Here is a 27,173-nt window from a genome sequence, read left to right as displayed (position 1 = left end):
AAAAAAGCTACCAGTAACAAACTAAATATTATTAAAATAATAAAAATACATTAATTCAAAATGATAATTAAATATGTAATATTGGTTAATAGGTAATCATGATGTATAAGAGAGCTAAGCACCAAAAAATAAGCTACTTATAATGAAAATTGTATTTCATTTGCTTGTTTTGATTTAGTGTAAGGCACAGATGCTGAGTTATGTCATTAGATACTGAAGTTTGATGAAAAAAATCTGTTTTTTCATAATAACAAAAATGACTTCAGAACTCCTTGAAGTCGGCTGCACAGCTAAGACCTTGGCTTTAATCCAGGAAACTAGCATGTCAATTCTTCTAAAATAACAACTGTCATTAGGATTGGCGCGTTTGCTGCTGACCGGATAATTTATTATATTGGGGTCAAATTCATAAACTGAATAGTGAGAATGTTTACTCCTTTTCTCTTTTTCCAGAGATATATAGAAAGCTAGGCAGACAGAGGTAGAGATGTTTTAATGTTAATTATCACATGATAGGCTGTGTGTATGTGTGTGGATGTGTTGGTGTATGTATATTGGGGTGTATGTGTAGTGGGGGTTGTGTGTGTGTGAAGTAAGAGACAGTGTAGAATAGTAGTACTTCACAGCTTAACTGTGGAGCCAGACTGTAGATGACCCGGATGTAAATTTCAGCTTCATTATCTCCTATCTACATAATGTTGAGAAGGAACTGGACCTTTAAGAGTGCCTTGCCTTTATATAGGATTATAATAGAATTTCGTAGACTTATTACAATTCAATGAGAAAATAAATGTGATAATTGCCAGATGGGAGGAGGGTTGGGAAGATGGGTGAAAAGGGTGAAGGGTTTAAAAAGCACAAATTTTCCTGGCCAGTAGGCTCAGTGGACAGAGTGCCAGTTGGGCTGCAAATGTCCCAGGTTTGATCCCTGGTCAGGGCACACAGGAGAAGTGATCACCTTTTTCTCTCCTCCTCCTTCTCCCTCTTTTCTCTCTCTTTCCCTCCCACAGCCAGTGGCTTGATTTGTTTGAGCATTGGTCCCAGGCCCTGGGTATAGCTCAATGGGTCCAAGTGTCAGCCCTGGCTACTGAGGATAGCTCAGCCGATTCGAGCATCAGCCCAGACTGGAGTTGCTGAGTGAATCCTGGTCAGGTGCCTGCGGGAGTCTGTCTATCCTCTATCCTCTCACTTAAAAAAAAAAGTACAAGTTGGTTGTTAAAGAACAGTCATAGGGATGTAAATTATAGCATAGGGAATATAGTCAATAATATTGTGATAATTATGTACGATGTCAGATGTATGAGATTTATTGGTATGATCACTTAGTAAGTTATGTAATGTCTACTCATGGGGATGCACACATGAAACAAATATGAGGATGTATGTCAACTGCAATTAAATAAAAATGGGTTAGAAATTTAAGAAAAGGAAAAATCTCAGAAGAGTCCCTAGTTCACAGTTTTTTTTTTATATTATAAATTACTACTATACAAATTCTTCTAGCCTGTTTGTATCATAAATTATCCTAAAAAATACAGCATCAAGCACACTGCTTAGACAGCTTTTGGATTCACTGGTGTTTTAAAATATTACAATGCTATAACTTCATGACTGACGTTGAGGTAACATGTCTGTGGTGCCTTTTCTATATTTTAAAAAGGTTGCTCTGATGCCTGCCAACACTGAAGGAGGAGTTCAATAATTAATAAATCTATCAAAAATATCTAAGAAGGGGGATGACATATTATTATGGTAGCAAAATTGTTTTACCTTTATGTGTTACTTTGCATGCTTTTTAAAGCAAACCTTTACAATACTATCAAATCAGAATTCCCTTTATGAGGGGTCTTTTTTAAAAGTCTGTGGGAGAGATTAAGTTGAAAGCAGAAAACAATACGGAAAGTCAAAAATAGAGGAAGTAGATTTATTCAATATGAAAAAAAAATTACATGGCTCTGGCCAGGTAGCTCAGTTGATTAGAGTGTCATCCCAGCACGCCAAGGTTACAGTTTTGATCCCCTATCAAGGCACAGACAAAAATCAACCAATGAATGCATAAATAAGTGAAACAACAAATCAATATCTCTCTTCCTTTCTTTTCCTTCCACATTCTCTAAAATCAATAAATTAAAAAAAGAAAAAATCATGAAAAACTCAATACTCAAATGGTAAATAATTTTCCTCACATGCCATTTCTTTTTATGCTCAGTGGAAAAGGAGTATTTTAGGTCTATATGATATATATACAGATATAATTAGGGCTTTTAGTAAGCCCTAGAATCAACTTTAAAATATCATCTCTATCTCACTATGGTAATCTATAAAGATGAGGTTGCTTCTATTTTGAGTCCAGAAAATTCCTTCTAAAGTTTAATGGTTTAAATAAAGCTTTACTATCAGCTTATTCTATTTTCACTGGCTTCTTTCTGATAACAGTCAACTCCTAACATTAAAAATCAGTTTATCTGTGGGTGAATCCTGAATATTTATAGAAAACATAGCTAAGCAACTAAGGAATAGCGGGACTTCTGTTTCTCACAACATACCAGACTAAATAGACTAAAAAACCTGAAACTTCTCTAAAATATATATTTAGATTTGATCAAAAAGGAAGACTGTCCAGGGGCCAGAAATAGAAATGTAAACCAATGAGCTGGTATCAAAAAAAACTTTGTGCTGGGGATGGGGGGGGAGGTAATTGTTTGATGATCAAGGGGTCTGGGATTTGACTGGACCACAGCTAATGAGGCAGAAAACACCTGCGGCCATCAGAATCCCAGAAAAGCTGTACCCTCTGTGAAGGGGCAGGCAAGAAAAACAGACTTATCTCAATAAAGTAAAATGCAAATATATTTTTCTGTACTGTGGGTGCAGAAAAAAACAAAGTGTTTTTTTTTCACTTACTTTAACAAGTTACTTACACTAGCTTTAAAAAGTTAAAAAGTTTTTAACTTATTTATTTATTTATTTATTCATTTTAGAGAGGAGAGAGAGTGAGAGAGAGAGAGAGAGAGAGAGAGAGAGAGAAAGGGGGGAGGAGCAGAAAGCATCAACTCCCATATGTACCTTGACCAGACAAGTGCAGGGTTTTGAACTGGTGACGTCAGTGTTCCAAGTCGACGCTTTATTCACTGCGCCACCACGTCAGGCAAAAAAAAAAAAAAAATTAACTTTTTAAAAACTTTACCTGAGTCTGGAATTAAATTTATATAACCTGCACGTTCTGGCAATCCCAACCCAGGCAATTGTAAATGCCCATGTAGCAGGGAGCTAGTGATAGCATTTGGCAGAGGTAGAAGTATGTTTGATCTTAAGAGATTTTAAAGATTTAGATGACCCTATAATGGAAAAATAACAAAAGCTGTAATGAAATAATCCACTATGGTTGACAATCAGTACAAAGAACAAACAAAACCAATAAAAATCCAAGCACTTAAGATAATAAAATTAGATAAGTATGACATAATATGTTTAAAGTGACTAACGGCATACATAAAAGCACAGTAAGATACTGTGTATAAGTGTAAATCAACTTATAAGTAAGTTAAACATCAGATTAGACACAGCTAAAGAAGAAAACAGTGAATTAGAAAACAGAAAAATATAGCAGAGTGATATAAAGGTTTTGAAAGATTAAAAAGTGTTTAAGAAATGTAAATGATAGAATAAGGAACAACATTTAAGAAAAGTTCTTGGTTGGGGGGAGATAGAATGAAGTTAAGAAAAATAGCACTAAGTTTTTACTTAAAGAAAGAATGGCTAAGAATTTTTCAAAATTGATGAAAAACATGAATCCTAGAACGAATAAAATGAGATGTGAGTGCAATTTTTATAAAATAGCCACATTTGGGGTCATCATTATGAACAATGACCAAAGAAAATAGAAGATCTTGAAAGGAAACAAAGAGAAAAGACAGATTAAATACTCAAGAATGAAAGTTCTGTTGACAGCCTTTATCTGCCTTCTTACAAGCAACAGAAGAAACAGAAGATGATAGGTTAATGTTATTTTACAAAGGAGTGAAATAACTTTTTGCCTGAAATCTTATGCCCGGTAAGTCATCTAAAATAAAGAAAAAAAGATAAATATTTTTCAAAGCAAAAACAAAGAGTCTTCTACTAGCTGTTCATAACTAAAGAAATATAAGATGTACTTTAGTGATATAGAAACTGAGTCAGAAAGGAGTGTGAAGCAATGGTGTGCAAAGAGATTGAAAGTAGTCAATCTAAAGTAAGCACTGTTAGTGTAAAACAATAAGTATAATAGTGATCACTTTAGGCATATACCACAAGATAAGTCTAAAATATTGGACAGTAAGGCAGTGAACAGAATTAAAACATTCTAAGATCCTTTTACTCGTCTAGAGACATCTAGAAATACTTTTATGCATGTTAAATTAGCATTTCATATATATGCCTAAGCATGCATGTTAAAAGTGAAATGTGGTCTCCAAAGAACAGGAAAAAAAAGTATATTTTAAACAAGTTGAGGGAATTCAACAATGAAAATCAGAGGTTACTGACTTTAAGATGCTTACTGTTGGATGGGAAAGGCAGAGATACAATTTCATACAACAAAAGATAAAAAAACCTGCTTTATTCTAGAGAAATCTAATCTCGCTTGCCCACATTTTAAATCCTTTCCCATTTACAGCCTTAGGGGGAGAAAGAGTTCCAATAAACTTACATTTTCCCCAGACTTTAAAAGGCACAGTGGTGGCCTCCGCCAGAAACACGTAACAGAAACAGAATCCATTATCCCACACATGTGCAGAGAGCTCTAACAAGTGTCTGCAAACTTGCCAATACATGTGCTTTACATTAAGTCCACCCCACTCAGTCTCACTTACATTCAAAAAAACAACTGTCTTAGAAACAAAATAAATGTAACCAGAAAAAAATGTTTACATAGTTCCCATGCACACTGCTTTCTGAAAAAGATACCCATCTTTGTTCCCTTGCTGTCAGCACATCAGTATGTGAATGCAAAAAAAAAAAAAAAAAAAAAAAAAGCCATGAAGTGAAAACAGGAGGACTGCAAATAAGAAACAAAACATCTAGGCTGGATGTTCAGCCTTCCAGGGAACAATCCATCTTCATGTGGAAGGAACATAAATTCACAAGATAACTGGACAATTGAAGAAATGATTATAGGACCCAGGTTGCTGTTAAAAGAAGAAGTATAGCCAGCTGAATCAGGACAACAGAAAGGGAATATAATTAAGCAACGTAATTGTAATAGAACAGGTCAGGAGATACTGTTTCAAACCAAACAAACAAAAACATACGAACGGTTCCTTTATTTGTTTAAGAAAGGGACTAAAAGAGGGGGGATAGATTGGATTTTTGAGCTTTTGACAAATCTGGCTTTAACAGTAAGTTGTTGAGTCCACTGGAAATGGACTGAGATCTAAGGCTTTTAAACATCAGGAAATGTGCTATTCAGAATATTCCCGGAGAAGAATAACTTGGAGGTACATCAGAGCCAATTCCCCATTTAAAAGCAGCAGTGTGTCTCTCTTCTTTTGATGTGGCAAGCCAGCAAATAGTTAAATAGCCCATTATACTTCCCTAAGTTTTTTTTTTTTCTTTTTTGGAAAGTTTGAAGCCCAGAGACGAAAAAATAAAAAGTGATAAATGATGCACTCAGGAATATTATTTTCAAACAGGTATGGTATATATGGAATCATACGTTTATCTGTCCACTGTAAGAGGTCAGATAATGCCCAACAGACTATTACAATGGATCAGTAGTACCAAGTCACATTTTAAATTTTTACTGCATGCAGTTCCAACTTACTGCATATATAAGATGATACTGCATTATAAGATGATAGTAATGAAATGGCTTAAGAACCCAACTATAATATCTGTCAAGCCTCTACAGAATTAATCAGCTAGCACTCATTAAATATCTATTATTTTAAATATTGAGTACAGGGTATTAGAATGGTTTATGGGTTATATGTACATGACTAGTATTCAGGAATTCTGAGTAGTAGGTGTGCCTCAGCCATTTAAAAGCTACATGACTTGGGCTTAATCCTTAAATGCCTCTGTTGCCTAATTTGTAAAATGGGGGAAATGATAAATGAATTTTCTGCTATCTCACAAAGTAGAATAAGGGAAAAGCAAAGAACAGAACATAATGAAATTGGGTTACTGATTATAAAGGGATCTATTAATTACCTATCCAGGCTACACATAGTGAGTTTCTACTCTGCTTTGCAGATATTCTTCTATATATGAATCTAATAACTATGATGCAACTTCCATTTAAACATTTCCATATGAAGAGAAAAGCTTTAAATGATGTAGAGAAACTAAACATATTTCCAAAGTCAGATACTTAGTTTATTATATCAAAATGAGATTATATAAGTACAAAGTTCTAAATAAATAATAACTTCCTCTTTTATTGAAAATTTATTATTGTTCATGCTAGACATAAAAATGACTCTATCTTTTATTCCAATTATGAAGAGAGGAAAGAAAAATGTAAACATTACAATGGATTATACATTTTTAAATTTGGTTTTCATCCTGCTTTACCTTTCTCCAGCACAAATACCCCATAGTTTTATGTGGAGCGTGGATATACCTATTTGCCTGTCTGGTTATCACCACACAGTTACTGGCTGGGAGAGAATCTCCAATAACCCTCTGTTTCAAGACACAACACTGCTGGACTCAGAGAGAAGTAGGTTTCTACCAGTGAACATTCATTCTTTTTGTTATTAAATTCTCTTGCACATGACATCAGACACAGGACAGAAGAGATTAATGGAAAAAAATAGAAAAGCTAATGCCATAGCTTCTTCAGCTTAATTTACTTATTTAACAAATATACATTGTATATTAGGAAAAGAATAGCTCTTAATCCTCTAAAAGTAGTAACTCACTTAATTTTCATAACAATTCTGTGAAGTAGTATTTATTGTCTCCAATTTTAGCAGAGATAACTGGTGCACAGAAAGGTTGAGTAATTTGACTAATGTCACACAGCTAGTAAATACAGAGCAGACTGTCAAACCAGGCAACCTAGCTCCAACGTTTAGTTTGTACCACTACGCTTTACAACTTCTTTTACTAGAAGAAACATCTGACTGAAGTAAGACATGGTCTCAGGAAAGACAAGTAGAAAAAGCATGATCGGTTTTGTTTAACACACAGACCAATTTTTTTTTACTATTTGATTAACTTTAAGCCACAAGAAGAAGCTTCTTTCATTGATGAGTGAAACAAGGAAGGTGGAAATGATACTCTATTTTCAGATTATCTTAAATTTCCTTATCCATATTCTATAAAGGTAATATTAAACAAGTCCAAGTGTTTCTTTTCTTTTTTTTTTTTAAGTGAGAGGAGGGGAGACAGAGAGACAGGCTCCCACATGTGCCCCAACCAGGATCCACTCGGTAACCTCCACCTGAGACCGATGCTTGAATCAGCTGTGCTATCCTCAGCTCCCGAGGCCAATGCTCAGACCAACGGAGCCATGATTGCAATAGGGGAAGAGAGTAAGAAGGTTGGGAGGGAGGGAAAGAGAAGCAGGTGATCGCTTGTCATGTGTGCCCTGACCTAGAATCAAACCGGGCACATTCATATGTTGAGCCAACACTCTCTCCACTGAGCCAACCGGCCAGGGCCAAGTCAAGCTTTTCAAGTTCATGATGAGGTTTTTGAAATGTCCAGAGAGGATCCCTAACCTGACCATAAATACAGTCTCTTACTTAACAATCATTCTTACTCTGTGAACTGAGAAAACAGACCGTTTGTTGGGGTGAAAAAAATCCAAATCATGAAAAAAATACTGCATGATTTATGCCCTTCTTGGAAGACATATATTAACATTTTAAAACTTTTTAATTGCACAAAAATTAGATATACACTTTTAAGATTTAAAACCTACAGATAAATTAAGTATAGCTCTACATTAAGGTTTAAAGGCTCTGATGTACAGACATCTCACTAAATTTGTTTACTGTAGTATTTCTCAAAATATTAAAACTATGTTTCTGTTAAAAGAACTTCTCCAGACAGAATCAGAATCAGCTTTTCCCCTCTGTCACACCTGTTTACCTACACAGGAAAACACTGTTTAGATGTCTAGCCAATGCATAACAAATGAACATAATTATCTTTATTCTTCTGATGAAACCTTAGTTTAAGACAATCTTTGAGACCTATCATGGGAAAGTTGACAGTTGTGTAATAAGTTAGGTAAGTGTAAAGATGCTAATAGTGTAAACGTTTGCTAACATTATTAGGCTTTTATCATGCTTCAGACATTAAGAGTTGATTTGAATTCTCTCATTTAATGCTCAAAACCACCTCAAAAGAAGTATTTATTATCCATTGTCATTTTGCAAGACAAGAAACTGAACACTGTGCTCACAGAATACACTTAATAAGGGGTTTAGAGCTGGGCTTCAAATCCAGGCATTCTAAATCAAGAATCCATATTCTAAAAATTATACTGAACTGCCGCAGTGTGTCCCAGGCAATCATATCACTCACACATGTAGAAACCCTAGGAATAAATAATATAGTAATGGTAGAAAACTACCAAGAAAAATATAGTAATGGTAGATGGCATTTATTCAACATAATTTGCTCATGTTAACTCTTTTTTTTTTTTTAACTTTTTGACAGAGACAGAGACAGTCAGAGAGAGGAACAGAGAAACAGGCAGAGAGAGAGATGAGAAGCATCAATTCTTTATTGCAGCACCTTAGTTATTCATTGATTGCTTTCTCATATGTGCCTTGACTGAGACACCACAGCAGACTGAGTGACCCCTTGCTCAAGCCAGCAACCTTAGGCTTCAAGCTAGTGACATTTGGGCTCAAGCTAGTCACATCTATGATCCCACACTCAAGCCAGTGACCCTGCGCTCAACCTGGTAAGCCCATGCTCAAGCCAGATGAGCCCACACTCAAGCCGGTGACCTCGGGGCTTTGACCTGGGTCTTCTGTGTCCTAGTCCAATGCTTTACCCACCGCACCACAGACTGGTCAGGCTGTACATGTTAAGTCTTAATACTTTTGCTATTATAAAACCTTTCCACTAGTATATGCCACTTTTTCTCTTTATTAAGGAGTGTGATTATAACTTTTTTTTTGTTCCCCATCCTAAAATAACTGCAGTGACAGCACATTTTCAAATAGTGGTATATTCTGTAAACAATTAAAAATAATAAAATATATTTGCAGTCAAAGCGCTATTTCATATTTTCTTTCATTTTTCTATGGATGGATTATTCATACATTAATCCCTAATCCCAAGATATAAAATGTATTGTTTGTAAGAGAACAGTGTACATTTTTTCATTGTTTTCTCCTTACTGCATACTTTTCAAAGTGCTAACATTAACTTTCTGCAAATCAATTTCTATTTTGACATATAGCCTTTTAAAGGGCAAAAAAGAATCATGCAAAAGAGCACTTGATTTAAAGACTGCAAACGGTTGCTAAAATATGGAAATTCAACTTCTTAAAAGTGTATACTTTTCATGCTCTGTTCTCAGAAGACAATAGCAAAATGATAAGTAAGGCCTTTCTTAAACTCTCTGTAGCTTCTTCATCTCTTGGTAACCTCCTTAGAGAATCTGAAGATGAAAAAAAAAAAAACAAATTGATCCTTAGAGTCTTTCTCCTTCACTCCATAGATATACAATACTTATTGTACTGTTATTCTTCTGGATGTTGAGAACTCCACATTAAAAAGGGCAGATGAATCCCAAGCCATTAAGGAACTTATATTTGACAGGGAGGAAACACATTCAAGAAATAAGAAATCAAACACATGAAGAAGATATCACAGAGTGGCAAGTACCAGGGAGAAAACTGCAGAAAGACCCTGAACGATGATGCTATGCTGAGATGGAGCGTGTGAGTGGAGTGAGGGAGACAAGTGGGGATAACTTAATCTCAGGCTGGGCATGAGCGAGCACTTCTGAAAAGGTAATATACTAAGTAAGACTGTAGTAAGACAAAGAGCCAGCCACGTGCATACTAAGTGCAAACGAACAGAAGCAGGAATGATTTGGGGAAGCCAGAGAAACCCAAAGAAGAGCTTGTATGGTAGAGTGACAGAGACAAGTTCAGAAGAGGTCACAAACAGATTAATCAGAAGGGAGATAGCCAAGGTAAGGAGATTTAAGAAGCTCTCTTAACATTGGGGAACCACGAAAGTTTTGAATGTGGGATGGCACTGGTCCTTTTATACTTCCAAATTCCTTCTTTTGCTGTTCGGGGTGAAATGGACTATAGGAGGGCATGGGAGAACATCCAGTCAGGAATTTGTGTAAGCCCAGTTTAATGAAAAGGTGAGGACAGCCAAGGTAGATGCACTGAGGATGGCATACAGAAGGATTTGGATGAATTCTGGAGGCAGATTTGATGAAAAGGATTGGCTATGAGGGATAAGTAAGAGGGAGGAAACAAGAGTAAAACCAAGAGTTTTGGTCCAGGAAACTGGTTAGAGGATGGTGTGACCCCAAGGAAATTAAACAACAAAGAGAGTTGTGGGCCTGGGTATACATTATTTTATTTATTGATTGATTGATTTTAGAGAGAGGAAGGGAGTGGGTAGGGAGAGAGAAACACCAATTTGTTGTTCTACTTATCCATGCATTTATTGGTTGACTCTTGTATGTGCCCTGACCAGGATTGAACCTACAACCTTGGCATATGGATATACAGTCTTAATTTCTGCTTTTGACATAATTAGTCTGAGATGCCTATTAAACATCCAGTGAAGATGAAGAGTGGGCTCAAGGAAAGGTCAGGGGTAGAGATATAAATTCTGGAACTACTTATATATTGCTGGTGTTTAAAGCTCTAGGACTAGATAAGGTCAGAAAGGATGAAATATGAGGGTGGAGAAAGTAAAGTGGAGAGGTGGCTGGGATGAGGGGATGACTGGGTGAGGGAATGAGGAAGGAAAGTGGAAGGAATGAGAGAGAGAGACAGAAAGTAAGAGTAAGACCTCAGACTGAGTATTTGGGCCCTGCAACATTAATAGATTGAAGAATCATGAAGGATTCAGCAAAAACAACAAAACACTAAAAGAGGGGTGGCCAGTGAGCTAGAGGGAAAATGTCAGTTTACCTGTTCTATGCACAGAGCCTTGACAGATAACATTCTAACAATAACCAAAATGTAGTGCTTTCTGGCATTTTTCACCTACAGCATTTCTAGTATAGCCTGTTCACTGACTTACATCATAGAACTACTTGTTTACTGATTGAGGCTACATATAAACAACAGCTCTCTAATACATCTACAGTGTTTTTTTTATTTTAGAGAGGAGAGGGAGGGAGGGAGGGAGAGAGAGAGAGAGAGAGAGAGAGAGAGAGAGAGAGAGAGAGAGAGAGAGGAGAGACAGAGAGAGAGAAGGGGGGAGGAGCTGGAAGCATCAACTCCCATATGTGCCTTGACCAGGCAAACCCAGGGTTTCGAACCGGCTACGTAAGCATTTCCAGGTCGACGCTTTATCCACTGCATCACCACAGGTCAGGCACATCTACAGTGTTTTGATTTAACAAAAAAAATCAAGCAAGACCATCTCATAAGCACGTTTTCCTGCAGGTTATCAATCACTGCACACTTCTGTGGAGAACTGCAACATAACTGTGAAGCTGATCTGCCTATTTCACCATCGAAACTGTTGGTCTTGCTGTCACTATGCCCCATAAGTCTTTGCTGTTATCATATCCAAGGTCATTCTTATGACAAATAAATCTGAGATGGATTTCATTCATTGCTTTGTTATGGAATTATACAATCTTGCAAAGTTCTGATGGATATTTCTCATAGTCTAAAAGAGCAGAGATTTGGCCATGACTTGCCAATTTATCGTACTTTCCTTCTTCAGAAATTCTGATAACAAACAGTGCTTATCTCAGTTTTTGACCCATATTAATTTTTGTTTCTCTCTGTGGTCACTATTCCTCCTTATTTCATAAACTCAATTCATTACTTTGTATCCTGCCTGATTCACCTCTCACTAGCTAGTCTTATTTATTTTCTTTTCTCTTCTACAAGATGTTGAACATATCAAGGGCAGAGCTGTGTCTTATTAATCTTCATATCTCTTATTTCTAGTAGATGCCCCATACTAAGTACATGATAAACAGGTGTTGAATGAATAAATGAATAAAGTAATCTATTAAAGTGGTTCAAACCTTTTCAGTTTGACAAAAGTGATAATGAGATCAAAGGACTGCCTTATTATATTTTAAATTAGATACTTAGGAAAAATGATCCTGTTACTGAGATTCATAAGTCCCCCCAATTTTCCTATCTACTTTTCACTTGGACTTGTAATTTTCATTATTATGGCAGTAAAATAACAAACCATTTTGTATAATAACTTCTATTCAACTGACCTTTGAATACTTTTCAGTTCTCAGGAACTAGAGATGTCATTAAACTCAATAGCAAATGAAAATGTTGATTTTCATTTGTGCTCAGTGTGGCCAAAGCTTCTTATATTTTAAAAAGTTTATAGTTTCTATAATAACTAGAGAAAGACCTTGAAAATTCTATACTATTTTTACTAGTGAACTTTGTAATTATTTCAATGGTGAATTTACCTTTTTAAATTAACTATACTCAACTTAAACAGTTAAATATTAGACTTGAATGTGTTTTTTTTCCAAAAAAAAATTATAAATGAGTTCGAGAGTTTTAGTCATGGTCTGATAAGGGCACCAGAAATCCAAAGGCTGCACAATACTTCACTGGAGAAATACATGAGGCACTATCTGGTTGTAGACTATTAAAACTATATTCCAATAGAAATGCTGAGCCTATAGCTCTCTGCTTTCTCTGTAAAAATCATGTCAAATAGAATACATGAAACCTAGATCCTGAAGTCTCTGGCCCATTCAGCTTTAGAAACTCAAACAAATAGGTGACTTACAAAATAATGACCAGCAAGTTGATAGTAGAGCTAGAATTTGAATTTGAGAAATCTAAATTTCTGCTCTTACATTATATTCACCACATAATTTGATGTTGGATACATCATAGCACCATGGTCAATTTATATTACTTATACAGAAGAAAAGAAAATTTTAAAAACAATTCTATGTATTTCTTCATGTGTCTTGCCTATCAATAAAGACATAGATTTTTTAAAAAAATCTTGATCCTGATTTAGTCAACAACTTACCTTTACTTTCTTCTTAGTATATTTTTCCATTTGTATAATGTGCTATAATTTCTACTTTATGTACCTTTAAAGTAGAATTGGATAGAGTAGATATGTGTAGCTACATTCCAAACAAAATTTTCTTTTTGTATTTCAATTAGGTCATGTTAAAATAAAGATTTAATTCATAGTTTCTAACAAATTGTTAAAAAACAGCAAGGTTGCTATAATCCCACAACTGGAAATAGTTTACTAATTACATTATTAAATTCACAGTTAAATACTGAATATTTATTTAACAGATTCTCAACTACAAAATCCAATACTATTCAGAAGAATTAATTTCAAATAGAATATTCCCAAATGCATGACACACCATATAACTGATTAAAGAAAGATAGCAAAGACACATGCACACACCCATGTTCATTACAGCATTATTCACAGTGGCCAAGACATGGAAACAACTAAAGTGTTCCTCGATAGAGGATTGGATAAAGAAGAGATACAGGCCCTAGCTGGATGGCTCAATAGAGTGTCAGCCCAATGTGTCGATATCCCAGGTTTGATTCCTAGTCAGGGAACACAGGAGAAGTGACCACCTGCTTCTCCACCTGTCCCCTTCGTCCTTCTCTGTTTCTCTCTCTCTTCCCCTCTGGTAGCCATGGCTTACTTGGTTTAAGCACATATGCCCTGGGCACTAAGGATGGCTCTGCGAAGCCTCTGCCTCAGGTGTTAAAAATAGCTCAGTTGTGAGCATGGTACAGGTGGGCAGAGCATTGGCCCCAGACAAGGATTGTCGGGTGGATCCCAGTTGGGGGGTGCATGTGGGAGTCCGTCTCTCTATCTCCCCTTCTCTTAACTTGGAAAAGGAAAAGATATACATATATACAATGGAATACTACTAAGCCATAAGAAATAATGACATATTGCCATTTACAACAACACGAATAGACCTTGAGAACATTATACAAAGTGAAATAAGTAAATCAGAAAAAGCTAAAAACTGTATGATTTCACACAGAGGTGGGATATAAAAATGAGACTCATGGACATAAATAAAGTAAAGTGGTTACCGAAGGGAGGGGTTGTGGGGAGGGAACAAATATACGGTGACAGAAAATGCTTTGACTTTGGGTGATGGGCACACAACACAATCATCAGTTCAAACATTATAGAAACACTTACCTGAAACCTATGTACTCTTATTGATCAGTATCACCCCATTAAATTTAATTTTCTAAATAAAATAAAAAATAAAAATAGTAATTGTAAACATGTCAATATATCCCCAATATTTGACATTTTCCAGACAGTATCTTTTTATTTTAGATATAATAAATTCACTCTTCAGATTAAATAGTTGACTTATGAAATCTTTCAGATTTTATCTAGATGTGGAAAGATTTAGGACCCATATTTAAAACAAATGATATCTAGAATCCTATACAGATAAGAGTGTTGAAATTAAATTATAGTTCCAGAAGCATTAGGGCTTAATAGGAAATAAACATACATCCTTTCATATACAGAAAAATACCTGGACTAATGAACTCTAATGGCAGCTGTTTATGGTGGGAAAACAGAAAATTGCAACAAAAGAGCACTGTTGATATTAACTGTACATGTTTTAACTTCATTAGGAAGTCACAGCTGTTAAAGGTAATGATCCTTCTTATGGTCACATATAGTGTAAACAAAATTATTCTTGAATTATGAATCAATTTTATGTACCACAAATTAATTTTTAAGAAAAAAATAGCATTAACTCAATATTTGACTCTAAATAAACATTTATTTTATATAACATTTATTACTTTTTAGTGGCCAAATTTATTAGTTTCCTATAGTCAAGGTCTATAAAGAAAAAATATAAAAATATAGAAAGCATGTATATTCATGAACTCATTAATTCTGGTACCTTGGAAGTTAAATCCTTCCATTTAAAAAAGCACTATATCTATTCCTCAAAATATTTTCAGAGTTTCAGAAACAAAGAAAGCATTGCTAAATTTCATGACATTATAATATATGTTTTCCTTTGTGAAACAGATAGACTGAAAATATGATAATATATATGATGATAACTACTCCTGTGGTAAATCATGTTATTCATGGTCATTACTTAGTAACTTTAATACTCAAAGGATGTAATTGTTAATTGCAGCTTGTATCAAATAACAAATGATACATTAGACTTCCAAGTTTCTCAGAAATGCTGGTATGTGTTGTCTAAATTATTTATTTATTTATTCATTTTAGAGGGGAGGGACAGAGAGAGAGAGAGAGAGAGAGAGAGAGAGAAGTGGGGAAGTGGGGAGGAGCTGAAAGCATCAACTCCCATATGTGCCTTGACCGGGCAAGCCCAGGGTTTCGAACTGGCGACCTCAGCAGTCCAGGTCGACGCTTTATCCACTGCGCCACCACAGGTCAGGCCAGTATGTGTTGTCTAAATGCCTGCAAACATCATGTTAAGGTGGGGCTGACCTTCTTGGGCATTTCCTGGTGTCCTGTTGTCGCTCTCTGCCTGCGCTCTGTTTCTCTGTTTCATCATGTGGGAAGATGGGAATAGGTTATGGAGCTTCTGTTAAAAAATTATAGAGCTTTTAAAAATACTGTACTTACTTTAGACTTTTCAAAACACACTGAATTGAACAGTGCAGGGGATTATGAATGGGGTGCATTAATCAGTATGAAGGGATAGACTATCCTGATGGAGATGTATTGATACATAGTAATAAATAAAAGGAGTTAATATATGAGGCATGTATATGAAAAATATCTATGTGAAGGACTACATAACGTGAGTGAAAACATAAGAACTGTGATACAGACCAATCAATCAAACAAGTCTTCAAAAACATTCGCTGAGCAACTATTCTTTCTGAGAAGAGAATGCTATAGCAAATAACTGGAATTTTTCCCAACATTAGCACTTACTCATTAATCAATACTGTTTAAGTACTGCTGCCCAATGATCACTAACAAACAAATGAGGACCAGCTCTAGTGACAATAGACAGGAAGGGAAGAGCAGTCAATCCTGTCATAGAAACTGATATAAATAACCCCAGTAAAGTGGTGGTGTAGAGCAACCTCTTGAAATGAAGAGCTATCTTAAAATATTGAAAGGGATGTCTGTCTCAGGAATCCTAAGCTTATTGTATGAGGTGCTAACAGGCTGAGCCAATCTCAGAGAAACATACTCTAGATCTTGTGAACCAAAGACCATACTATCTGAATGACAGAGTTGGTTACAGCAGAGCCAAATTGATCTCTTGGTAGTGATACCATCAGAACTCTAAGTACCACAGGGTAGAATACAGAGTACAGAGCCCCAGTCTTGTGAGGTCTAAGTACAGAGCCCACAGTCCACGAGGTTGCTGCACCCAATCCAGGGATGCTAGGTGGATGCTCCCCAAATGTGCAATCCCTCGCTGTTGCCTTAACCCTTTGGGTATATGTTCCCTCAACACTGCAGTGGCTGCACTTCAGACTTCTTTAAAGTAGGTTGTAATAAAAAAGACAGGAGCTTAAGTCATTCAGTTTCTACAATCATTCACTCACTTTAAAAAATATATTGACTGTTTTTAGAGAGACAGAGGAAGGAAGGTGAGGAAGAAGAAATATTCATTTTGTTATTCCACTTAGTAGAATAAGTAGAATAATCGAACTTGCAACCTTGGTGTTTCGGGATGATGCTCTCACTGACCGAGTTAACTGGCCGGGGCCCCACCCACTCACTCTTACACTACTTATAGTTCACTATGCTTGTCAGTCGAGGAATGCTGGGATGAAAGAGAAAGATGCCTTTCTCAAGGAGCTCCAAAAGACCTAGCCTGGGTCAGGAGCTGAGGAAGGGCACAATGTTTTCGGCTCCTGTTGCTTTCCGTGCCATTACTGAGATTTTTCATCAACAGAAACCTTGTTAACTTAGTAGAGAAAAAGTAAAATTGTACATTTGAATAAGCTCAAGGTGTTTAATGTCACAGGCATCCAGTCATAATGAATGATCATTCATCAAATACTCGCTGAGCAACAATTATGTGCCAGGTACTCTTCTAGTCGTTGGGAATAAAACACCTAGAATCTCTGCCCGCACTTTCACTGAATACATGTAGATTATAGGAAACATTTTGGTTAATACTGAGCTGTAAAGCCTGAATGCAAAACACTAATTTTAAACATATTCTGAGACTGACCAGGCGGTGGTGCAGTGGATAGAGCATCAATCTGGGATGCTGGGAACCCAGGTGCTGAAACCCAGAGGTAGTAGGCTTGAACTCAGGCTTCAGCATGAGATCATAAACATGACCCCATGGTCGCTGGCTTGAGCCCAAAGGTTGCTGGCTTGAAGCCCAAGGACACTGGCTTGACCTAAGGTTGCTGGCTTGAGCAAGGGGTCACTGGCTCAGCTGGAACCCCCTAGTCAAGGCACCTATGTGAAAGCAATTAGTGAACAACTAAAGTGTCACAAGTATGAGTTGATGCTTCTCATCTCTACCTTCCTGTCTGTCTGTCTATCTCTCTCTCACCATATATATATATACACATATATATAATATGTTCTAATGAATAGTATTATATAAGCACTATTTAATTGTTACTCAGTATTAAACAATTTTATGGTTCAAACATTTAACAAAGTGAACAGTCAAAAATAAGCTGAATAATCAAATTATCCAACCACATTTCACATTAAATCGACATTAAACACTCCTAACAATATTGGCAAAAATTCAGAGATTTATAAAATTATAATGTTGGAATGGAAAAGCAAAGAAATGGTAAAAATTTTGCTTTCCTATTTATACTTCTGATGGACTATGTATACCTCTGTTCTTTTCCCCTCCCCATCCCAAATATCTTTGTCCAAAAAAGCTATTTAAAAAAAAAAAAAAAAAAGAGTACCAGGCCTTAAGAAAGGGAATACAGGTTTTTCGGTTAAACATGACTACATCGTTCCTAATACCAAGGCCCTGGAGAATGGAGGCTGAAGCAGGGATTCCATACACAGACTCACCATCTGTGTGGCACAGGGCACGGTACTTACTTCCCCATTGGCTCTCTTTTCTCATCTCTGAAAGGGAGATAAAATGTCACACTAACTTCATAGTGTTAATAAGAAAATTAAATGACCTAATAATACCTGGAAAAGATTTCACAGTTTTTAAAGCACTTCAGAGTTTGCTATCATTTCTGTTATCAAATTGAAGAGCAGTGCAGTAACAATGCATGTCAAAATCTTGACAGAGGTTCTCAGAATACATTGAATAAGAAGTTCTGAACCCAGCCCTTAAGCTTTGCCATTAATTTCAGTGTCAAACAATCTCCACGCATTATGGCAGCAGACCATGCTGCCATAGTTGGTGCCCCTACGTCCCTCCTCACAGCGAAGTGCAAATGCCAAATTCTTAATGTGCTGCCAGAATCCCCCAGCTTCATAACTGCCATTGCTTTTTCCCATTTTGACAGTATAGATTCTGTTCTGCTGTTTGGCAGAGATTGTCTAGCTTTGCACAGTGGAAAAAGCTATTACCAAACCATTCCAGCCAAAACTTGTGATCTTATTCAGCAACAGAACTTTTCTGCCAAGTACAAGTTGAACAATTCCTTCCTTCATTCCCTCATGTATTTCACACACAGTCCCAGCCTAGGTTAAACCTAAAATGGAAATGCTTTGAAAATTATCTGGTAAATATTTAAGGCAAATCATTAATCTGTTTCAATTATACAAAGTATTATTGCCCATTTTAGAAGAAAAGTGTCTAAAACTTTGTACTTGGAATCAACTATGTGAAAAGACAGAAGATGGTCTAATTTTGTTAGAAGAGGACCAAACCTGAAGTCTTGACAAATGTGCATTTATATTTTGGCCTTTGCAGAATTGGTCAACATCTACAATCTGTTTTGATAATTCCACCCTGATTATTTGTTTATCTTTGCAACAACTAGATGCAAAAAAGCATGGATTTTGAAGAGATTTTTTTCAGGAATCGTAGATCTTACATTGAGCTTGCTACATTATCTCATTATCTCGTCTCCCTTATGATCAATAACATACATTTGTAAAATGTGTCACATGCACAGAATTACAGTCTGGTTAGAGAAAAAAAAAGATGTCTCTATATTAAGCTATGAAGTTTATCTAGGAATCAAACACACAATCACAATCCACAAGTTACAAATATGCATCAATTTAATCCATGTGTGAAGGTTTGGCTAAGGAATGCTCCAATCAAATTCTAAACAGTATCCTACTGGCTACACTAAAAGTTTCTTCAGGGAAGAGATAAGGAGATTTGATTCTGAGAATCAAAGGAGACTTGTTTATTTGATAAACAAACTTAATTAAAGCATAGCTCTCAGGCTAAGCAGCAGAGGGCTGGCTATTAGATTTTAGTCCAATGAAATGCATCAACTGTCTGGATATAAAGAATTAAAATGCAGGGTTTAGTGTCATTTTTAGAAACATAACCTAAATGATGCATTACTACAGTGTGTCCATAAGTCATGGTGCACTTTTGACCGGTCACAGGAAAGCAACAAAAGATGATAGAAATGTGAAATCTGCACCAAATAAAAGGAAAACTCTCCCAGTTTCAGTGCACTTCGATGTGGGCCCACGCACAAATTTTTAGGGCTCCTTAGGTAGCTATCCCATATAGCCTCTACAGTCTCATCACTGACTGATGGCCTACCAGAACCGGGTTTCTCCACCAAACTGCCTGTTTCCTTCAACTGCTTATCCCACCGAGTAATGTTATTCCTATGTGGTGCTGCTTCGTTATAAAGGCGTCGATATTCACATTGCACTTTAGTCACAGATTCTAATTTAGGGAGCCACAGAACACACTGAGCTTTCCTTTGTGCCGTCCACATCTCGACTGGCATAGCCGTGGGCTGCTCCACTGTATATACAGTGTTACATCATCATCTGCACATGCGCACATGCTACCATATCTTCCTACAGAAACTGGGAGGGTTTTCCTTTTATTTGGTGCAGATTTCACATTTCTATCATCTTTTGTTGCTTTCCTATGACCAGTCAAAAGTGCACCATGACTTTATAGACACACTGTATTTTAAAGAAAAGTATTTGTTGCCCTGGCTGGGTGGTTCAGTGGATAAAGCATCGACCTGGGCACCAGAAGTCCCAGGTTTGACCCCCAGTCAGACGCTTACAAGGAATCAATGAGCTCACAACCAAATGGAACTAAGTGAAACGAGTTGATGCTTCTCTCTCCTTTCCCTTCTCTATCTCTCTCTCTCCCACTTCTTCTCTCTCTCAAATCAATGGAAACATTTTTTCCATATTTTTATTTAGAAAATTAAATTTAACAGGGTGATATTGATCAACAAGAGTACACAATTTCAGGTAAACATTTCAAAATCCTTTGAACAGTCGATTATGTTGCATACCCATCACCCAAAGCCAAATCATTTTCTGCTACCTTATATTTGTCCCTTTTTACTACCTTCCCCAATTCCCTCCCCCTGGTAACCACTGCACTCTTATCTATGTCCATGAGTCTCAGTCTTGTATCCCACCTATGTGTGAAGTCATATAGTTTTTAGCTTTTTCTGATTTACTTATTTCACTCAGTATAATGTTCTCAAGGTTCATCCATGTTGTTATAAATGATACTATGTCATCATTTCTTATGGCTGAGTAGTATTTGTATATATATACAAATTGTATATATATACCACAGCTTTAAAAATTTTTTTAAAAGATAAGTATCTAGTATTAACATATCATTAAGTTGTTGATATGCTATATCAATACAAACATATTAAAAAAACTAAATTTAATTATATAATAGGTCATATCTGTAAAGCAATCATATGATTTAAATAAAATACTCAAATTTTGAATTATGTTTTAGTTATTTTGTCCCAAATGTAAGGTAAAATAGATGGTCTAAATAGCTTTCCTATAAATTATCTGGAAACATCTTTGGGTGATTTAAATCATGAATTTTAGTAATATGCTTAGAGAATTATTGAAAAACATGCAAAGTATGATTTTTCATAAGATAATTTAGGATTTAAGATATATATTCCAAGACCTAAGAGAAAAACCAAAATATAAAAAAGAAATTTACACTTTCAAGTTAAACTAATTTAAACTTGCCTGCTACCAAATAAGACAATGATAAAATCAGACCATAAAATGTAATATTTGTCATTTATAAAACATAGATACAACTTTAATTGTGCAATCTATGAGTTTTCAAAACACCAGCAATTAAACAACAGAATGTGATCCCTGTTTTAAAATTCATGCATAATTACTAGGTTTCCTTCACTGTATTTAGTTAGACCTGGGCAAGATGCATATATCCATGCTTCGTGTGTAAATCTATGTAAATAACAGCCTTACAGTATATGTCTTCCAATCTTTGTTGAACTGTAAACTGAATGCTTTGCCCATAATCTTCACACACAATGCTCTTTGTTCCATAAAATTTTCAGTTTCAGAAAATAATGCAGTTAGAGTGACCTCTTAACTAATCTATCTCAGTAAAATAAAAAATGAGAGTTTTCAGGATCAAAATATGATCATGTCACCTGAGTGCTCAGTTTCAACAAATACCTGCACTAATACTCAAACTATAAAGGACTTCAAGATTTTTTGGAAGTAATGTTAGATATATACTTCATTGAATAAAAGATTTGCATTTATTAGAATTTTAGAACACAAAAGAGCATATTTGTAAAAGGAATAAAATTAAATGATAAGTATATATTGAAATCCTTTGTCAGCTTTAAAGCATAAACTGTACTTACTATTACTTCAAAACTAAAACCTCAAGTTGCCACACCAGACATTCATGGTGTAGATAAAGGGAGAGTACAGCTTTGAAACAGAGTATTTTGAGTCTATTGAATTTTGAACCAGTTAGCTCTATAGTGCAAGGGAAGTTATTCAACTAGAACTGATAAACAGATGGATAACTATGGCAAAAATCTCCTCCCCACAAACTGATACATTACATGGTTAGCAACTGCTTTTCCACCTACCTTTGCAGCATATTTGTTCAGGGGGCTAAACTGAGCCAGTGGTACCTGTCACACTCATCTGGGATTAGAATGTAGCAGAACTCTCTGAAGTTAAGTGTCCTTATTTGCAGAATTGGTGCAAAGCAGAGGACAGGCCGCAACACCAAAAAGACTAGTTTTTCATGGAGTCTGAGATCTGGAAAGCTAAGTGCAATGCAAACACATAACTCTGAGATGCGGGTAAGAGTAGTAATAAAACTGAAACTGGCAGCTTTTTGAAGTTTAAACTATTTTCTAGGAACAGTCCAGGAAAGTGGAAAAGACAATGGAGTGAATACACAGATTACTGACACACACCTAATTCTAAATAAAACTAAAAAATGATTGAGTAACTCAGATTTTATTTAGGGAGAGAAGGGAATAATTTGATAAGATATGCATTGCTTTGAGTCTACTTTCCTACCTGTATTGCCATGTTTTTAATATTAAAACTTTGCAGGCCCTGGCCAGTTGGCTCAGTGGTAGAGCGTCGGCTTGGTGTGCAGGAGTCCCGGGTTCGATTCCCGGCCAGGGCACACAGGAGAAACGCCCATCTGCTTCTCCACCCCTCCCCCTCTCCTTCCTCTCTGTCTCTCTTTTCCCCTCCAGCAGCCAACCCCAAAGTTGGCCCGGGCGCTGAGGATGGCTCTGTGGCCTCTGCCTCAGGCGCTAAAATGGCTCTGATTGTGGCAGAGCGATGCCCCAGATGGGCAGAGCATTCCCCCTGGTGGGCGTGCCAGGTGGATCCTGGTCGGGCACATGCGGGAGTCTGTCTGACTGCCTCCCGTTTCCAACTTCAGAAAAATACAAAAAAAAAAAAAAAACACACACAAAACTTTGCATTGTCTAAAAGCTTGAATAAATAGCTCACCATCCTTAGATGATCATCTGTTTACACCAGGAGTAGTAGTCAAACTTTTTATACCTACCGCCCACTTTTGTATCTCCGTTAGTAGTAAAATTTTCTAACCACCCACCAGTTCCACAGTAATGGTGATTTATAAAGTAGGGAAGTAACTTTACTTTATAAAATTTATAAAGCAGAGTTACAGCAAGTTATACCATATAATAATAATTACTTACCAAGTTCTTTATGTTGGATTTTCCCTGTTTGGCAGAATAAATCTTTATAAAACAACTTACTATAGTTAAATCTATCTTTTTATTTATACTCTGATTGCTCCGCTACCGCCCACCATGAAAGCTGGGACGCCCACTAGTGGGCGGTAGGGACCAGGTTGACTAACACTGGTTTACACAATAATTTGTCAAAGATCCCCAAATAATTTGAAAACAGAAGCCAAGTGGTTTAACTCAAAGAACATCCATTCTTATGGAAGAAAGGTAAATATTTTTAGAATATATGTTCTTCCTACGATTACTAATCAACTATTTCTTTTGAATATAAGATGATTCACAGATTAATTTTCTTCACAGAACACTGAGATCTGCAGGAGAAACCTTCTTTTTGACACCTTAATGATTACAGAAGTAGTACAATGGGGATAAAGATTTCAGTCTGCATTCCAAAAATCCACCAGAAATATACGTTAATTCTATTTTACTTTCTATAGGTCAAAGATAAAATATAATTAAGGATCATGGCAGGAATTAAGAGATGAGGTTTAGAAACACTTAGCAATAATCATATCACACTTTTTTTTTAAGAAATGCAGTTTTATAATTAAAAATAGGTTAGTAAAATCTGGCCTTGTAGAAATTTTTCTATGATTAATAGATGAAAATAATTTTATTTAGTATATTAAATCATTAATTAGTACTCTAGCCATTTTTTCTAACTACTAAATTGGCTGCAAAACTTGGTCTATTAAGCAGTAAATAAGCCTTCTCCTTGAAAACATGTCTTTGTGTTTGTTTTTGTCTTGTTTTCACATTAGCTGGATAACTTCACATTAACTGTTCTTCACTTCTGCCCTCTATTTTGAATACTAATGTAATTATCCTACATTATGAGTATCAGTGCTGGTTTCAACATTCCTACATAGGAAATGTGGCAGCAATCTAGTTGAAAAGCTGGGCCAGTGAGCTAATCTAAAACACCTGTTTTGCATACTAAGACAATAGTTTTACTGAAAGCACAGGTGCTTTCGGAGGGGTTGAGGTAATGTAACAATGAAAATTATACAGAGAAGGTTAAATCTTATTCCATTTTCATACTACCATACTACTCTGGTCTTTAGTCATTATCAATTTAGGTTCAAAATGAAACAACTGGACGTATTTCCAGAAAACATAAGGTAAAGGCTCCAACCAAAATATAACCCCCTTTTCTAATAAGCTTAATATACTGTAGCCTATAGACCTGCATCCTAAAGATTACCATTGCCCGCATGTTGGGAACTTCACTATAAAGATCTGTTACCCACTTAAAGGATGAGTTGAAGAAAGTAGCAATTCAATGACATTTAAAAGTAGGTCTCTAAATATAAGGTTTGCTACTGTTGATTTATTTCTTCATTTACATGGGGAAGTGGGTTAGGGAAGAATGAGAATGGCTCAGAATGTGTCAAATCCATTCATTTTTTTGCATTTCCCAAATTTATCTGATCATAAGAATTTTCTTGTTTAACACATAGCTTCTAGGCTTCTGTCAAAGATCAACTAAGTCACAATCTTCAGGGGAAGGATCTAAGAGCTAGATTAATGAGCATGTTTCTTATAACCAAACAAAAATGGGAAGTCCTGCTTTATTTTTTCCCCTTTTTTTTAGTAACCCACTTAACCCATTTTATCCCCACCCTCAACCCTTGCCTCTGGCAACTGCCGAGCTTTTCTGTATCTGAGCTGTCATTTTGGCTTGCTGTTTGTTTTAGATTTCATATATAAGTGATATCATATGGTATTTGTCTTTATCTGACTTATTTCACTTAGCACAATGACCTTTGGTTCCATCCATGTTGTTGCAATTGGCAAAATTTCATTATTTTATAGGGCTGAGTAGCATACTATTGTGTGTGTATAGCATATATATATATATATATATATATATATCTCCACAATTTCTTTATCCATTCATCCATCAATAAACTTTTAGGTTGTTTTCATATTTTAATTATTGCAAATAATGTTGCAATAAAAGTGGGGTGCATATTTAAAATTTTTTACGTTTCCTTATTTCTGTAAAGTGAATTTCTCAGAATTAAAACAAAATATATGTATAAGTAATAAAAAAAAATCCAGAAAAACAAGACAAATGGAAGAAAATAAAACCAGTACCGCAAAAATCCTTTCTGGTATAATTTTAAAAAGATAATAAAAATCTTCCTTAATATATGTTGAGAAGTGGGGAAGCACCTACAGGAACTTGCTATCTCTGTGAAGTGACTTTGAAAGAAAGATTGATCATGAACATGATACCCAACTCGGAGGTAGCACGGAGCCAGGGGACCTACTGCGACATCAGAATCCCAGCTCAGCTCTCACGCCCTAGCTCTCCTGTGCTGACAGATCTTTGAAAATCCCAAATTAAGTTCCTAAAGAAATCCCAAATATTCATCTCCAAAAGTAAAAAGAATGAGAACAATTTGTTTTTAGTTTCTTACTTTCAGTGATGACAAGATACAGATGATCACATTTCACATCTACGGATTTTCACTTGTCGTTTAAAGGTGAAAAGGGATTACCTTTGAAAAGTGATAAAATAAGATATATTTCACAACTGGCTACATGAACAAAGTTGTTATAAATCACGGCTGCATTTTACTGCCACAAATACTCTCTTGAAGCAATTGAACCAGGCACTGCTATGCACAGGTCTAACTATGCAGTTATGAAAGATAATTTACTGATACTTAAAATTTCTCACTCACAAATCTAATAGAATAAAAGAATCTTCCTCTCCATTTTGAAAATTATTTAACACAGCTCTGCATATTTGCTTGGCTAAACACCTAAAGGCAACAATAAGTATGTTAGGTTAAAGAGGGGGTATGGTTTACCACAATTTTTACTAAAAGCATGAGATGGGTGGTTCATAAATGACATTATGTAATAAATGAAAAAAAATAAATGTAATAAAAGTTTAAGATAAAATGATGATGTAAAAAATGTAGGAAAATTATGATATAAAAATATATAGCTTGGCGCTCATCAACAAAACAACACAGAATAAGTGCTGGTGAGGATGTGGAGAAAAGGGAACCCTCCTGCACTGCTGGTGGGAATGCAGACTGGTGCAGCCACTGTGGAAAACAGTATGGAGATTCCTCAAAAAATTAAAAATTGAACTGCCTTTTGACCCAGCCATTCCACTTTTAGGAATATACCCTAAGAACACCATAGAATTGTTCCAAAAGGAGAAATGCACCCCTATGTTTGTGGCAGCATTGTTCACAATAGCAAAGATCTGGAAACAGCCCAAGTATCCATCAGTGGACGAGTGGATTAAAAAGCTTTGGTACATATATACTATGGAATACTACTCAGCCATAAGAAATGATGATATCGGATCACTTACAACAACATGGATGGGCCTTGATAACATTATACGAAGTGAAATAAGTAAATCAGAAAAAACTAAGAACTATATGATTCTATACATAGGTGGGACATAAAAATGAGACTCAGAGCCATGGACAAGAATGTGATGGTAATGGGAGGGGGGGAGGAAGGAGAGAAAATGGGTGGGGGAGGGGAGAGGCACAAAGAAAACCAGATAGAAGGTGACGGAAGACAATTTGACTTTGGGTGAGGGGTATGCAACACAACCAAATGTCAAAATAATCTGGAGATGTTTTCTCTGAACATATGTACCCTGATTTATCAATGTCACTGCATTAAAATGAATAAATATATATATAATATATATATATAGCTAGTTTATTAAACCAGTGATTGAAATTTTTAAGGTATATTATTTCACATTTATTGAGGTATAATTAAAATTATAATATTTAAAGTAAAACACGGTAATTTGATATACATATTCATAGTGAAAAGATCACCACCATT

The 27,173-nt window shown here is 35.8% G+C and overlaps 1 protein-coding gene across 1 annotated transcript in view; it reads right to left on the bottom strand.

The window, feature by feature from the left end:
• Positions 1 to 27,173, bottom strand: part of PRR16 (proline rich 16) — a 311,132-nt gene that overhangs the window by 145,424 nt on the left and 138,535 nt on the right. The gene's annotated exons all lie outside the window — the stretch shown is intronic.

Source organism: Saccopteryx bilineata, chromosome 4 (assembly GCF_036850765.1).
Source record: "Saccopteryx bilineata isolate mSacBil1 chromosome 4, mSacBil1_pri_phased_curated, whole genome shotgun sequence".
NCBI classification, from domain to species: domain Eukaryota; kingdom Metazoa; phylum Chordata; class Mammalia; order Chiroptera; family Emballonuridae; genus Saccopteryx; species Saccopteryx bilineata.
This window is presented reverse-complemented; position numbering and strand designations above follow the sequence as displayed.